The following is a 14583-nucleotide window of genomic DNA, read 5'->3' on the forward strand; positions in this document are numbered from 1 at the left end:
CTGCTTTCCTATATTCACTTAATTCTCACAGAACTCTTTCCCCCTACACATATCTTTCACAACTACTGGGTCAAGACCTGGTTTGAATGTCTTTTCCAATTCAAAATCTTCCCTGAATCTTCTACGTGAATTTTATAACTTTCTTCTATAAGTCATATTTATACATGGTATCGCACTCTAATTATTGTATTCATCACACTGGACTGCATTTATTTTGTATCTTTCTCCCCATTAGGCTATGAGTTAGTAAGTGTATATTTTATGCCTTATGTGTGTTAATGCTTCTGGCATCTGGCACTTGGATCTTACAGATTCTTCACCGAATGGATACGTTATTAAATAAGTCTGTGTTGTCAGAGACAAACAGGGGGTGCTTCAAGCATGGAGGGAGTATTCAGAGAAAGGGAGGTAAAGGAGAAAGATGCTGCTGTGCATACTGAGGTGAATTTCACTTGCTTCACAATTTTGTTTAGGAGTGAACCTTTGCGTCAGTCACCACCTGGGCTGAGTTCTGTGTACCTACAGTCAGGGCCTTTGTAACCTGGGCCACTATTTGCAAAACTGTGAATTTTTGACTCTTAGAGCCTGCTAAAAACCTTTTCTGGAGAGATTTTCTGCTTGTTGCAACCACCCATTATAATCTGTCTTTTGTGGTGATTTCCCAGAAATCTTCACCAAATTGTTTGTATAATTAATCCTTTAAGAATTTCTTCTTTAGTGGCTAAATGGGTGACTTCAAAGTACCAAGGAGCTAGAAGAAATAATGTTATATGTAAGAGGCAAAAAAAAAAAAATCTCACTTTAAACGTGTAGACTTCTGAATGGGAGAGGTAATTTACAAGGTTTTAAGTAGTGATGGTCAATGTCAACAACGCAGCCTGGCCCTGGCGTTGGGACTACCAAGGGAGAAGTTTCAAGTCAGTTTAAAAATACGTATTTGTAAACAAATAAAAATAAATCTGATTTAAAAGAGTGTTCTTTCTGCAGGAATACTTTATCTGTAATTAAAAATCTGCCTGAGAAAGAGAGAAGCAATTTTCAATCTGTTTAAGCACATTTCATAAGGCATTCTGGAGAACTAGAAAACAGTTCAAGGTCAGTGTTAGAGTTGTTTTTCCCTCTCAAAGAAGATACTGCCAAACTGCGGGCTACTTCACAGCTCTGTGTGAAATAAAGATGCTAGAAGGCTCACGATGCTCTGTCTTCCTCACTTATCTGCTCCTGTCTATTCATAGGATGCACTGCTTGACCGTTTACCTTGTCTATTTATCTCCTAAATGTATAATGCTGAAGAATTTTATTATATTAAATTTTTGACTTTTTTAAGTTTTAATGTTGACAACTTCATTACTCTGAAGAGATTCATGTAAGTAAATTGCCCACCCCAGCAAAATAGACAGTTTTAGAAGTTTGGGATCATGGCATACACTTCTGCCCAATGTATTGGTGAGTGTGGAGTCCAGTGGGCTCAAATTAGTTTGTAATAGATGACCAAAACTAGAGTGTTGAAGAGGGAGATGTAGCAGCAGGTTGATCTCTGTTATAAGGGCAATAAAATAACTGGAAATCCTCTCCCAATTTTTGCCACGTTAATGGACATAGCTGGCTTCTTTCCCTGGATATAATTGTATAGATTGTAATTAAGATTCAGTTCTGCGACAGAAGTGACTGTATGGTTCATTCTGTGAAACCAAAATTAAAAGACTGAGAATTCTTAGAAAGGCAGAAGCTGATTGGTCTTTAAACACGGAGAGAAGGAACAATCTAAAAATCAAAAGAGCTGGCTTTAAGGACAACGGACGTCTGGGGAGGAACTTTATACCTGCAGGTCCTGTGTTGCCTACAGGAAGGAGAAAAACACTGTAGCACCAGCCCAGCACAGCAACAGAGGGTGGGAAAATAGCAGAACAGCACTTTTGCCTAGCTGGGGTGAGGGGTGGATAACAAGAGTTTTTCAGGCACTTTGGCTGACTCCTGAGAATTTCCTCCTCCTGCAAAACCCCGCTAGAACTTCAGAGAAGGGAGGAAGGGTCCTTGAAGAGTAGAGTTCAAAATCTTTCTTAAATATTTACTCAAAAGAAATATAAATATATGCCTACACCAAAACTTGTACACTGATTCTTATAACAGCATTATTCATAATAGCCAAAAAGTGGAAACAACTTGAATTCCAACAACTGATAAGCAAATAAACAAAAGTAGCATATTTCTATATCTACAGAGTGGAATATTATTATGCAGTAAAAAGGAGTGGAGTACTGATATGTGCTATGACATGAATGGACTTCCAAACTATGCTAAGTAAAGGAAGCCAATCACAAAAGTTCATATAGCATATAACTCTCTTTATATGAAATATTTAGACTAGGCAATTCCGGAAGGACAGAAAGTGGATTAGTGACCATCTAGGGCTGGGGGCTGAGGAGGTTAGGTGAGGGAAAAGGAAGTAAATGCTAATAGTTACAGAGTTTTTTGAAGTAATGCAAATGTCCTAAAATTGGATTATAGTGATAGTTGTACGACTCAGTAAATATCCTAAATGCCATTGAAGTTCAAATGAGTGATTATTATAGTATGTAAAGTATGCCATTAAGCTGTTTAAAAGGAATGCACCCTATTAATGAATATCAATAAAAATATACTACTTAGTTCAAAGAAAAAGGCTTTTGCTATTCTGGAATTTTCCCTGAGGCTGCTCTGTCTTTGGGCCGTAGCATGAGGGACTGACCCAGTGCTGCGGTTTAGGAGCACCGACCAAACTGCGCATCTGTGCTGCTTTTGGACTGTGCCGCACCTCTGCTTCTGCTCTGAGAGAGTGGGACAAACACAGAAGAACCAGACTGACTTTAAGGATGCGTGCTTTATATGTCTCTCATTGTATGTGCATTTATAGCCTGTGGACTTAACAGTCATTATTAATTGGACTTTCTTTTGTACTTAAATTTTATTATTTTTTGAGTAACACATTATTTTATTATAGTTCAAAAATAATAATTGATACCAAGTGATGAGCAATTGATAATAACAAGCATATGAGTAGATACACAAAATAATTGAACTCCGACATTCTTGTGTGCGTGCTGTCAAACGATCATTAAAATGTCTACCATAATATTATCTAAGACCAAAGTAAACCCTTCAGATTATTCTTAAGTAAACACATAATGGGTCTTTCTGTATTTACTATAATACCAAATATTATTTTGCCAAAAAGTTTTTTTTTTTATTCTGTGAGATGGCTCTAGTAGCACTTAGTTGTCTTTAACTTCATTTAACACAATTTCGTTAGGTTGAATTGTGACAGCTGTCATATCAGCATGCATTTAAAAAAACATGAAAATTGCTGAATTTTTGTAGCCATTTTAATATTGAAGATGAAAAATGCAATATTTTGGCATATTATACTTTATTTTTTCAAGAAAAGTCAAAATGAAACTCAAATGCAAAGAAAAGATTTGTGCAGTGTATGCAGAAGGTGCTGTGACTGATCAATATGTCAAAAATGCTTTGTGAAGTTTCATGCTGGAGATTTCTCTCTGGACACTCCATGATTGGTTAGAGCAGTTGAAGCTGATAGCGATCAAATTGAGAGACATTAATTGTGAGCAATCACTATTATACCATGCAAGAGATAGCCAAAATACCCAAATTGATAAAGTTATTGGTAAAGGTGAAAAATGTGTGTTTATTTTACGGAAAAAACTAAACGGACTTCTGGCCAACCCAGTGCATTCATACTTTTCCTAGTTTGATCTGTCACTGTTGCACAGCTTGCCTTAGAATCACTCCGGGTTCTTGACTGCATGGCTTTCGGAGTTGGTCTTGGGAGTCAGATCTGAAAGATCCACATCTGGTATCATTACATCTTTTCTTCTTTTTCTCGGTTGATTAGATCAGAACGAGTGCTAGTTTTCTGTTCTGAAACCGAAACTGATTGATATGGCTGAACATTTATCAAATCTCCAAGTGCCACAAGTTTCTCCTGGGTTAAATAACTTGTCATTCTGGCCGTTATTTATGCATTTATGTCAATATCTTTGAGATCTGTGAGAACCACCCAGGTTCCATTCTCAAATGTCACAGGCATGGATGGAGAGGACATCCCTTCAGGACTACCAAACTGGCCTCCACTCAGTGCTCCTCAGGACAAGACCTCCCCAGGCAGTGAGCTCTCGTACTAATGTTTCCAGGTAGTGGCTAGTATTGCGTGCAGCTAAGAGGTCTCCATTGTTTTCCTTTGGCAGTCAGCTCTTTAAGATTTGCCACAAATTCTCTGTTTACACATTCACTATCAAAAACCTTAAAACAGGGTGTGAAAAGTGAGAAGGTCCGCAAATAGTACCCTCATATCATCAGACCTTGGCCTTTCTCAGATCAGCGTAGCTATTGTAACTAATATTTCCTCAAATTGTCACATCTTTGATGCAAGAAAAGGTTGTTTTCAGTTTTCTGGCCAGTGCAGTTTGGTTTGCCCTTCTACCGCAGTGTCCCAAGGATAACACTGTGCATGGCGGTTGGGGCATATCTCAGAAGCAACATTGTTTTAAGACAGACAAAGGTTTTTCCTCTGACGGAATCAAGAGCATTTTTTCCAATCAGGTACCTGTAAGCCTACACAGAAGTAGGCTTACTCTGCTCTGGATGCTGTCCTTCAATATGTACACTCTTTTGTTGGTGTGGTCGCTCAGGATGATGACAGCGTAGGCTTGGTGGAAGGCCTCTTCCACTCTAGTGCAGATGGCGACACTCTGCAGGGAGGGTAACACCAGCTCCTGGTCTCCGTCACAAGGAATTGGAGATTTTCTTCTGCCTGCTTATTGTCAAATAGAGCTATGCTAATTTCTCTGTGCCTTCCAAATGCTTCAGCACTGGTCAAGATGGGAACGAGGTTTTGGCAGGCAGGAGCAGACACACAGGTGACCCAGACCTGTGAGGGGTGGATGAGGTCTTTCAGGGCTTCTTTCTCTAGCTCTTTTTCTATATGTGACCCCAAGTTCTCTTGAACAATTGCCTTCATCAGCTCAGTGGTCCTGCCGGAGGTGACACCAGAGTATGTATGAAATTGGGCATGCTCCAGGAACTCAATATACCCTCCCCAAAGCCACCCCTTTCCTTTGTGATCCAAAAGCTCTCTCCAAATCATGGGGGAATTTTTGTGGCTCCATTTATTCTTTCCACACGAATCTTTCAGCTACTCTTGCAAGCATGAATTTGATCATAGTGCAGCTCTGTGCTTAAATTTTATCTCTGCTCTTACTCTGAGATTATGGATAAAACTTACTTATATTTTCCATTTTTTAACCAATGTGGTAGGTTTATTTATTAGTTTATTTTATTTTTCAGTTACAGTTGACCTTCAGTATTATTTTATATTGTTTTCAGGTTACAGCATAGAGGTTAGACATTTACATAATTTACAAAGTGATTCCCTGATAATTCTAGTGCCCACCCAGAACCATACATAATTATTACAATATTATTTACTATAGTCTCTATGCTATACTTTACATCCTCCTGACTATTCTGTAACTACCAGTCTGTACTTCTCAATCCAATCCCCTTTTTCACCTGCCCCTTGACTCCTGCTTGCATCTGGCAACTCTCACTTTGTTCTCTGAGAGTCTGTTTCTGTTTTGTTTGTTCTTTAGATTTAGAATATAATGAAATCATAATGTATTTGTCTTTCTCTATATGACTTATTTTATTTAGCATAATACCCTTTAGATCTATCCGTGTTGTCACAAATGGTAAGATTTTATTTATTTTTTGTGGATGTGTAATATTTGATTGTGTATGTGTACCACCATTTTTTAAATTTATATTATTTTATTTTAATTGTTGTTCAAGTACAGTCTTCTGTCTTTTACTTCCATCCCAGCCCACCCTCCAGCCCTCCCCATCTCCCTCCCATTTACACCCCCCCCTAGTTTTTGTCCATGTGTCTTTTATACTCATTTCTGTAAAGCCTTCCCCTTTTCCCCTGAAAGTCCCTCCCCTCTCCCCTCTGGTCCCTGTCATCCTGTTCTCTATTTCAGTGTCTTTAGTTACAATTCGCTTGCTTGTTTGTTTTGTTGTTTAGGTTCCTGTTAAAGGTGAGATCATATGGTATTTGTCTTTCACTGCCTCGCTTATTTCACTCAGCACAATGCTTTCCAATTCCATCCATGCTGTGGCAAAGGGTAGGAGCTCCTTCTTTCTTTCTGCTGCATAGAATTACATTGTGTAAATGTACCAGAGTTTTTTGATCCATTCATTTACTGACTGGCACCTAGGTTGCTTCCAACACTTGGCTAATGTAAATTGTGCTGCCATGAACATTGGGGTGCATAGGTTCTTTTGATTGTGTACCACCAGTTTTTTAGCCACTTGTCTATCTCTGGGAACTTTGAGGCTTCCATATCTTGACTTTTGTAATGCTACAGTGAACATAGGGGTACATATATCTCTTCAAATTAGTGTTATTGTATTATTTGGATGTACACCCAGAAGTGGAAATGGTGAGTCACCCAGTAGTTCTATTTTTAATTTTTGAAAGCCTTTATACTGTTTTCCACAGTGGCTACATCAGCTGGCAATTCCACCATCAGTGCACAATCCCACCAATACTTATTATTTAATGATTTGTTGATGATAGCCATTCTGACAGGTGTGAGGTGATATCTTGTTGTGGTTTTAATTTGCATTTGCCTGATGATTAATGACAATGAGCATCTTTTTATACGTCTATTGGCCATCCTTTTTAGAGAAGCGTCATTCAGGTCCTCTCTCTTTTTTTTAGTTGGATTGTTTGCTAACTTGACTCTTAAAGGTAAATTGACCTGAAAAGATGTAAGTTTCATGTCTGAGGTCAACGCACTGATCAATCCATTTTGGAGTGTTTGTTGCTGGACAAGAGAAAACAGATGATAAGGTTGTGTCAGTCTTGTTCATGCTGCTATGATTTACTTTAATGGCTAAATTAATATTCTTTGACAAGGCACTAAATTCCTGCTTTTAATTATAGACTAAGAAGATAGGATTATATTGGATAATCTTTTAATTTATCTTTACAATGCATGCATTTCCAAATGCAAATATTTTTTAAAATTATTCTGAGCAAAAAAGATTTAGAATCATTTGCACCTTAAATGCCAAGGCACTGAAGTTCTTAAAACTGGGCAACTATCCCAGTTGTTATGGACCGAGTGTGTACCCCCAAGATTCATATCTTGACCCCTCAATATGATGGTATTTGGAAGTGGGGCTTTAAGAAGAAAATGAGGATCGGACCCTGGTGAATTAAATTAGTAGCTTGTCTAATTTAATTCACCAGAGAGCTCTTTAGGCCTCTTGAAGATAAAAGGAAAAGACAATGGTCTGCAAGCCAGAAAAAGGGCCACACCAGAACCTGACCATGCTGTCACCCTAATCTTAGGCCTGCAGTCTCCAGAACCATGAGGGAGAAATTTCTATTACTTATAAGCCCAATCTGTGGGGCAGCGACAGCCTGTTACAATAGCCTGGACAAATTAGAACAACGGTCAATTCCCTTGCACAAAATAAAATAGCTTGTTGTTTGTGCAAATATGCACTAAAAGGCATCTACTCAAGGTCAAATAACATAAAATTCCTTTGCTTTTTTAATAGAAATTGCATTATTTATTTATTTATTTATGTAGTGCAAAAGGTTGTTCAAAGGAGCTTCTTTTTTTCCAACTGCATTTGATTAGCTCAGAAAATGTTTATTATAAAATGTTTAAGAGATAAAGCCCTCAAAAGCCATGTTTAGAGCACTTATAAGACCCAGAGTCAAACAGTAGACTGTCTGCCCAGTGAGCTAAAATTTCAAAGTGCCGCATGTCAGGAATAATAGGGCACATAGCATAATACAGCCCAGATCGTGAGCTGTTTGTATACCTCCGGTCTGGAGCTGGCAGTACCGCAAAGCAAGTGCAAGCTTTCTCCTTAAAGGAAAGTACCACGATTCTAGTTCTCAAAATACTTCCCAAATAATTTTTCAAATACTATGTCTAGCATGTAAAGAATATCCAGACATAAAGGGCAATACATGCTATAAGTAAAAGTCAGCAAACAAACCTAGATCCTATAGTTGAGAATGTCAGTGAATTATAAGAACCACATTAAAGCTCATTACCCACTTAGCTAGAATGAACATAAAGAGTGAGTAGAGGTGTTACAAACTCAGAAATATATTTAGGGGTAGGAGAGCAGAATTACCACTGATTTTTATATGTAACTTCAAAAAAACTAGAAAAAATATAAATTTTTATTTTTTCAAAGATTTTATTTATTTGTCTTTAGAGGGGAAGGGAAGGAGCGAAGGAGAGAAATATCAACGTGTGGTTGCCTCTCGTGAGTCCCCTGCTGGGAACTGGCCTGCAATCCAGGCATGTGCCCTGACTGGGAATCGAAGCATGATTGTGTGGTTCGCAGGCCCGCACTCAATCCACTGAGCTACACCAGCCAGGGCATATTTTTATTTTTTATTTATCAAAAAAGGACTGATAATGTGACCTAAGTAAAAGGAGGGTACAAAACTTTCTGCCTTTTCCCCTGGATCAGTTCTCTTGTCCTGAAGGAAAGGCTATCCTTCTGTAGGCTTGATCATAACGAATGAATGAATTGATGCAGAAAATGTTGTTTTAACTGAAGAAAAATTGAGCTCACATAGGACCTTAGCTGTAATCAGTATATATATGGGAACATTTTTATTAATTTTCTTCAAGAGTTAGTTATGATTTAGGTGAAGGGAGAGTCACAGATAGGTTCAAAGCCCATGAGATGATGACAGTAACAACAATTTCTGTCAAAATTTCAAGAACTCCTCATAGATGTTACAGAGACAATGAAAATGATTAATAATACTTTTATAGGTGACAGTATTTTCTGTCTTTCAGTGGTTTCTAACATTGTTTCCAAAGATTATTTTTATTATTAATACCCATGACTCTAGTTATTTAAAATATTAGTCTTCAAATTGCATTTAATAACTAACTCAATTCACGTGTCCGTAGTCAAGAGAATATATAATTGGATATCACATCAGCAAAAAATAACCAGTAGACTGTACATTTGATATAAGTGAAGATGAAAGCTAATATTCTATTTTCCTTTATTAATTCACTTTTTGCATTCATTCCCTAATTCGTGAATTATTAAGTGCTTTTCATGTATCAGAAACTGAATCCTCATTGTGATTAATACAAGGTTCCTAAAGGTTTTCTGACATATTAAAAATAGTTCAAGATCTCCCTATTACCAACTCTGTAGACTGAAAATTTTGGAAGGCTAATTTTTTATATGGAAAAATCAATGCCTATAGAGGTTAAGTGATTTGCCCCAGTTTGCATAGACGATTCATAGCTGCAATACCTCTAGGTACAATATTAATTGTAAATATATTCATAATACTCAAAAAATTAAAGATGACATTTTTGTCTTCTCTCTTAGCATCTGTCATTACACTTAGCTAAATGATTGTTGCAGAAAAATTTCCACCATAACTTTTAGTTGAAACCATCAACAATTTTCTCTTTAACCTCTGATTAGAGAAACATACTTCTGGGTCTCAGTCCAATTCTTGCTTGTAAATGGTCTTTGACTAATTACTAGAGTTGGGAAGCATGGTCAGGTAAGTTTGTCATTCAGCCTGTAGATGAAAGCCCAAGGTAGTTTGACAAAATGCTGGAGCAGCTAAACTGTGGCAGTAGATCAAGACAATTGCTGCATAGATAGTACTGAACAAGGAGGGGGAAAGGAAGTGACAAAACAGAGTATTTTTTTAAAGATTTTATTTATTTATCTTTAGAGGGGAAGGGAAGGAGAGAGGGAGAGAAATATCAATGTATGGTTGCCTTTGGTGTGTCCCCTGCCAGGACTGGCCTGCAGCCCAGGCATGTGCCCTGACTGGGAATCGAACCGCGATCGTCTGGTTCAAAGGCCTGCACTCAATCCACTGAGCTACGCCAGCCAGGGCCGGAGTGTTTTTTTTTTTAAATCACCTGTTCAACAACCAACCTGGATCGAATCTTCTTACAGTTTAAAGTCAGATGAAATCAGGACTATTCCACCTCCCCATAAGTAGATAACTTCTTAAACATTCAGACTCTATACTTTTAATAGAAGCTGACTGCATCTTCATTATTTATTTATTCCAGAATGCACTTACAAATATGAACTATCATTATTTGGGTTTGTTATACCATTAGCTTTAAACTTTTATAAACCACTGAACAGGTGACAAATGGGAAGTTAAGGAGGTTTATTGTTATAAGAAAAGCATATAAGTAGAATATACCCCTTGGTAAAACAGAAACACTAAAGACTAAAATTTACTAAATCTTTTGGATAAAACTGTATTTTTTCAGCTTTCAAAATAGTAAAGTTGTCTTAATGACTGAAATGTGTTTTGAAATCTTAAACCAGAAAATTTGTTTTATTTTTGTTTTTGCAAAATGGTCAACTTACTTTTATTTTGATATGTTCCCATTTGTAGGGATATACTCCACATGCCTCAGAAGGGAATTTATAATAAGTGATAGTTTTCTAATTGAGTATGTTTGGGTACTGGAAGTTTTTTTCATGAGAAAGATTATTTTAATGAACACCTTAGGGGTCACAACAAGTAATCTTTTGAGAAAAGCTTTGAAGAAATTGTTACTCTAGATTTAGTCAGCCTGCCAAGAAAACTGGTCAGTGCTGTGGCAGTAAAAAATTTTTAAAAAATCTTGGGAAAAATAAAAGAATTAGAATAATGCTAAAATTAACAAAAAGACCTTAGAGTTTTAATTTCCTTCATAATTTTGAATATTGGTTAAGTACCTCTTCCGTGACAAGCACTAAAAAAATCTCTGCAGAAAAATATTCGGCCCTTGCCTCCTATCTTCTTATAGTTAAGTGGGGAACACAGAGACGATAACAGGCAATTACAGTACCGTGTGCTAAATTCCACAGAAGGCTGTTAGGAAGTATCATAGGACACAGGAGAGGTACCTAATTTAGGTTTGGAGGATCAATGAAGGCTTCTAAGGAGATTATCTTTAAGACCTGATGATGAATAAATGTTAGATAACGAAAAAGTTGAGAACCAGAAGAATGTTCCCAATGGAGAGTACTTATGGGAAGGCTAGAAATCATAACTGTGAATATATAACAGATCTCCCCACTGCTTAGAAAATACGGTGAGATGCTAGCAAATACAGTCAGGAGGCAAAATTGTTCCACTCTGATTTTGTATCTGTCTTTGCCACTATGAAAATGTTACTATTACAATAGAATGGATAGAAAACACCATTAGGAGTGAATTGAAGTCCCAGAGTATGTAAAAAGAAGAAATTACAAAAAGCCACCCAGGCATTTTAAATGAGTTCTAGTTTGCAGCCATAGACAAATTATATCCCCACGTGTTGAAAGGACTTAGAGATGTAATCACAGCATGATTGGCAGTAATCTATAGAAATCATAGAGAAAGGGCCTGGTGCCAGGAGATATGATCCGAGCAAATATCACCCCAATTCTCTCACATGGTAAAAAGGCAGATATTAAATCAGAATGTTGATCTTTCATAGCATTCTAGAATGGATTACTCTAACAAGGAACTGAGAGTATTTAGAAAATAATGGAACTACCTGTAGGATCAGTCCGAGATCAATACAAATATTCCTGCCAAATTAGCCTGGCTTGTTTTTATATGTACAAAGTGAGTAGCCTGAGAGATATCAGGAGGTTGGGAGGTTGCAATATTGGTATATGGGTAAGGATTTTGATGGACTCACTCAGAAAGTCCTTGTGCACTAACGTAGATATATGCCTGAAGGATAGTAGGGGTAGGAGGGTGTGTAGTTGTTTGCACAACTGCATGTCACCAGTAATTTGCTGTTAGCTTTTTAGAGAGGTTTCTCATGGTGTGTCCCATGGCTTTGTTCCTGTCCTTTTTCTTGGTTTTGTTTTAAAATCTGATCTGGTTAAGAGACATCAGTCTGGAAGGAGTAAACTAGCATACTGACTATCAGAACTTAAAAATGTCTTAGCAGATAGAATAATGCATATGAATCAGAAATTTGTATTTTTATTTTGGGGAGCACAAATGCTTATTTGATTATTTCATTGCTATAGAAGAAAACAAGCAAGTCTTTTTATTTGTTATCTTTACTTATTTTTTGTTATTTTAAAAAATTGTTCAGTTACAATTGTCTGCCATTTTTCCCCATTACTCTTCCCTACCCCATGCCCCTCCCCACTCCCACAGTCAATTCCCCACTATTGTTGATGTTTAAACAATAAAAAGCAAAATAAAAAACAAACTTTAGGTCCTTTTGTTAACCACAAACTGCAAAAGATGCACCAGCTTCAAAAAAAAGTGAATTCAAACTAAAACTGCATTAATAGAAGAACAGTTTCCAAAATGAGGGCAGGGCAATAAAACTGAGTCCTGTTATTTCACTGAACTTGGGCTCTAGTCAGACCCTACCTGAGTATCAAATTAGGTATAGATCGAAGACACGTTATTTTCTCCATGTCCATTCCACCTGCCTTGTTGATACCAGCAATAAGGTTTCAGTGGACTTGACCTCACCACAGTTTCAAGGGTACATTATGTCAAGACCAATCAGGAAAATTCCTTCTTCCTTTGCACTGTCATTGGTTCAATTAATTGAAGCTGAACTTATCAATGTGCGGCATCCCCTGGTTTTAGGGATTGGTTCAGGGGTAGCCAATTGATGTAAATCTCAGTGTTTTCTTTTTCTCAGCAGTTAATGGGAAGCAACCTGCCTCTCCTGCTGAATGAGGCTTCATGCAGCACTAATTGCTGTTGGCAGGCATCCAACAATTGCGAAGGAAGTCAGTCTGGGAGAAAGTTAGCACAGAGATAAGTCAGAGAAGAGCAAACCGAAGGAAAATGGACTCGGGGCTCTGACCTGACTACACCAAAACTGACAGGAGGCTGGGATTTTTATGTGTTCTTCAAGCTAAATTGATCTTTTTTAAAATCACCTGTAACTGGAAGCATTCTAACACATTCAAGAGCATGTTCTAAGGAGATTATTGGCAAAACAGAGGCCGCACCGTATGAAGTTTGGAAGAACTCAAGCAGTGGAAAGCTCAAGGGTCCTATGTATTTAGAAACATCTGCCTCATAGAAGAGAGGATGACTGTTGTGACTGTCTGAGAATTCAGGGCTAGGGCTGTTGCTACAGAGTTGTGGGAAGGGAAATTTTGACTCAATATAAGACACTGAGAATTACTCTTTCAAAGAACATTTCTAAGTTTTAGCGGCATTCCATTGTAGAAAGAGCTGCTTGCCAATTACTGGAAGTGCTAAAGCAAAGAATAATGAACCATCTGTAAGTTCCATTTAGCCCCAGAGTTTGGTGGCATTTTGCCACCCCTCACTGTTTAAATGGCGGTAAGGTAGCTGCTAGATTGAGAGAGTTTTACTTTTCTGCCTTGGCCTCCCTGTATGGCCTGATATACGTTTTCTCTGCTCTGTATCCTCATCTGAAGAGTGACTGGGTTAGAATAAATGGTTTCGAAAACTGTTTCTGGCTCTAAACACTGTTGCCACCCAAAGAAAATAGTTGGAATTGTGGCAACAGGGTTTTAGGCCTGCTACCTCTCAAGATAACAGTAAAACTGTAAAAATGGGAAATTAGAACACCAGCTTCCCATTCCTCGCATCACATCTCCAAGTTAGAATGCGGGATTGCCTTGGGAAATACCACCTAGATCTAATTCTTAAAGACCTCATGAGCACATTTCAGAAATGGAATTTTCTATCAAATGAATTATAAATTACTCAATCAATTCACAAGCAGGTATTGAGAACCTACATCCCCCGGCCTGAGGTAGAAACTATGATAGAGAAAAGCTTAGTTGTTTAGCTTTGTGTGAGATACTAAGCAAATCATAATCTTTCAGTGCAGAACTTTCTCTGTTTTCCAGAGGCCACAAAATATCTTTCCTAACTTTTGCTCTTGTACTGAACCCAGGATATTGCTAAGATTCTCAATATGGAAAGAAAAAAAGAAAAGAAAAATGTATCATTATAAGTTTTTATAATGATAAGAGATCCTTTAAATAAAGGTTAAAAGTGTATTTTGTACTACACACACATGCAATATTATACTGAAATCATATTAAACAATAGATAAATATTTTATGCTAGCTTATTTAAATGTACACATTTAAATAAGGAAATATAAATCAGCAAATTGAGGGCTCATAAATATACTGGGTATGCATCTAATAGATTCCTACTCTATATTTACTACTGTGCTCGTGCAGTGGAATCTGTATAAAATGCAGTGCCTGACTCCCGGGCAGTGATACTTGGGAGGAACAAATGGATGAATAAGCTTTTCAATAATTTTTGTGTAGATGTGCTAGTCTGTGTGGGACATGCCATGGGCGTTGGTGGAGCAGGGGGTGGCAGAGTAATGCTGCCTGGGAGGCTGGCGTGGAGAGAGTGGTTATTAGTTGAGCCTTGAAGGATACAGAGACTGAAATTTAAGGGCAGGGAAGATGAAGGATGCTGCTCGGGTGATGAAAGAGAGAGAGATGTAAAGACTTAGAAACAACAGCTTT

The 14583-nt window shown here is 37.6% G+C and overlaps 1 pseudogene; it reads right to left on the reverse strand.

Moving 5' to 3' along the window:
• Positions 1-3782: 3782 nt before the first annotated feature.
• LOC118977146 (putative malate dehydrogenase 1B) overlaps positions 3783-14583 on the reverse strand; it is a 54932-nt pseudogene continuing 44131 nt past the window's right edge.

Source organism: Sturnira hondurensis, unplaced genomic scaffold, assembly GCF_014824575.4.
Source record: "Sturnira hondurensis isolate 20B ecotype Veracruz unplaced genomic scaffold, ASM1482457v3 Scaffold0021214, whole genome shotgun sequence".
Classification (NCBI taxonomy): Eukaryota; Metazoa; Chordata; class Mammalia; order Chiroptera; family Phyllostomidae; genus Sturnira; species Sturnira hondurensis.